Source organism: Rhinopithecus roxellana, chromosome 12 (genome assembly GCF_007565055.1).
Source record: "Rhinopithecus roxellana isolate Shanxi Qingling chromosome 12, ASM756505v1, whole genome shotgun sequence".
Lineage (NCBI taxonomy): Eukaryota > Metazoa > Chordata > Mammalia > Primates > Cercopithecidae > Rhinopithecus > Rhinopithecus roxellana.
The window spans coordinates 16781828-16784509 of record NC_044560.1 but is presented as its reverse complement, the minus strand read 5'-3'; the positions used below and the strand labels follow the sequence as shown (position 1 = coordinate 16784509).

Genomic DNA, 2682 nt, shown 5'->3' with positions numbered 1-2682 from the left:
ACTAAAAAATACAAAAATCTAGCTGGGTGAGGTGGCGGGCGCCTGTAGTCCCAGCTACTCCGGAGGCTGAGGCAGGAGAATGGCGTGAACCCGGGAGGCGGAGCTTGCAGTGAGCTGAGATCCGGCCACTGCACTCCAGCCCGGGCGACGTAGCGAGACTCCGTCTCAAAAAAAAAGAAATAAGGCAAGTGCCACTGGCACCTGATGCCTCCCGGAGTTCATGTCCCTTCTGCCTTTCCAAGGGGTGCTTCTGTCACACTGGCCACGGATGATACCCTGTTCCAGTTGAAATGTATGGTGAAGCAGCTGGAGAAACCAGACAAGAAGGCAGAAAAGCACTCCTAGGCCAGCCAGGCCAAAGTGAAGAAGTCCCTTCAGCAGAAAACCGTAGAGTACACACCGTGTATACACCAGTAACACCATCTGCAAGGGGAACAGCAGCATGAACTGGCTCTGCGTGGCATCTGCCTGGACACAGTGGCCCCCGAGGTGCAGACAGCTGTGACCATGAAGGCGGTGACCAAGAACATGGTGTAGATAACCAAAGCCCCAGACAAGGCCCTGAACACCACGGACCTACAGAAGGCCTCTGCAGCGATGGACAGTTTCGAGCAGCAAGTGCAAAACCTGGCCGTGCTCATGTTAGTGATGGAGGATTTCATGAGCTCGGCCACCACACTGACCATGCCTCAGGAGCAGGTGGACAGCCCCATTGTGCAAAACGCCAAGGAGAATGGCCTGGAGGTCCTAGACCAGCTCAGCCAGTTGCCCAAGGCTGCCTCTGCCTCTGAGAGCTCTGTGTGAAGCCAGGAGGAACAGCTGTCAAGGGAGCTGGCCGCCCTGAGGAATTAGCCGCACCCTGCCGTGGGCACCGCCTCCTCTGCTCTGTGATGTGCTGCAAGGCTTCTGGCCTCCTCCCCACTGCGTCTTGCCTTTCTGTTGACCCTGCAGAGCTGCAGCTGGCAGCCACTGCCACCCAGCTCCTCTCACCTGCCTGGCCTAGGCGGCCTTGGAGTTGTTCCTGTTTTCTTAGATGGGGCGGTGGGTCTGTGTCCTGGTGTTGAGTAGGGGTGACTTCTGTGACTGTGGGGCTGACAGCTAGGAGGTCAGCAGGTTCTCTTCTGCCCTCTGTAGAGTCGATGGATTCTGGCGAGTGGGTTCCATGTAAACTTTTGCCCAACACTGCGGGGACCTTCAGACTCCGCGATAGCAGACATGCTGCTCACTGTCAGCCAGTAGGGGTCACGGCTGCCCTGTTTTCCAGGCAGCTCCTGGAGAAGGCCTCTCTGTGCACCCTGCCCCCACCACCAATGGGCAGGAGGTCCCACCATGTGAACAGACACAGCCTGAAGAGGCACCAGTGGCTCATGTGTGCTGGAGAATGTCGGGTGCCACCCGACACTGTCTTGGTGGCATTTGCAGATGATGACCCTCCTCCTCGTCCTCTGTCATTCTAGGGGTGGGGTCTGGGCTACTCCTGACAGCTGACTGAGCCTCCCTGGGCCTCCTGCCCTCAGCTCCCCTGGTTCTTAAAGCTGCCCAGTCCATGGGGACAGAAACTTGCCCAGCTCCAAATCCAGGAATTTCCACTCTGGGGTCCTCATCCTTGCTCAGCTGCCATCTCTGGGGGTGCCTTGGGCTACGTGGGCTGTGCTGTTGTGTCCCCTAGGCAGGGCGTCTGTCCATGCGCTGGCTGGAATTGAGCATGTGCATGGGGCCTCCTCGGTGATGCAGCCTGTGTGCCACTCTCTCCTGTCTCTGTAAATACCTGGGTGCTTGGCCGGGCGCGGTGGCTCACGCCTGTAATCCCAGCACTTTGGGAGGCCGAGACGGGCGGATCATGAGGTCAGGAGATCGAGATCATCCTGGCTAACACAGTGAAACCCCATCTCTACTAAAAATACAAAAAAAAAATTAGCTGGGCGTGGTGGCGGGCGCCTGTGGTCCCAGCTACACGAGAGGCTGAGGCAGGAGAATGGCGTGAACCCGGGAGGCGGAGCTTGCAGTGAGCTGAGATCCGGCCACTGCACTACAGCCCGGGCAACACAGCGAGACTCCGTCTCAAAAAAAAAAAAAAAAATACCTGGGTGCCTCCCCCGACTGCACCCATCCTACCTTCCCAGCATGGAAGCCAGAGTGGCGATGGAGGGAGCTTGGGAGAGTCACCGTCAGCTGGGCCAGTGGCTCTGTGAGGAAAACCTGTCCTGTGGCCATGCAGGTGCCACCAGCAGCAGCTCATCAGGAGGACTCAGAGAGGGGGACGGCAGAGAGAGGGCTTTGAGGCACAGCCTGCTGTTTTGTTTTTTCTGTTCCCTAAAGTTTGCTTCATTTTATTGAAGTTTCCAGGGTTTTGTTGTTGTTTGCCAAAATAGAAAGGGCAGATGGCAGGCGGAGAGGGTGAGTCCCAACCCCTCCTCAGCACCAGCGCTGCACCTATGCAGCCCACAGCAGGGCTGCCGTGGTGTCGTGGCTCTTGTGAAGAGAAGCGTAAGACCCTCATTCAGTACGTTTGGTTTTCTTTTCAGGATTTCAGAGCCATTGGGGAGGAGATCCCATTGGTGGGTACTGGACATGTGGAGGTCGAGGCACCATCTGGCCATGGTCCTCTCCAGCCTCCCCCAAAATTGACCCACATGCTGGGTGTTGAAAGAAGGTCCTTCTAACCCTTGCAAATAACAGCTT

General features: G+C 57.1%; 1 pseudogene; it reads left to right on the top strand.

Moving 5' to 3' along the window:
- The first annotated feature begins 204 nt into the window (after positions 1 to 204).
- Positions 205 to 852, top strand: LOC104675762 (annotated as a pseudogene).
- The last annotated feature ends 1830 nt before the right edge of the window (positions 853 to 2682 follow it).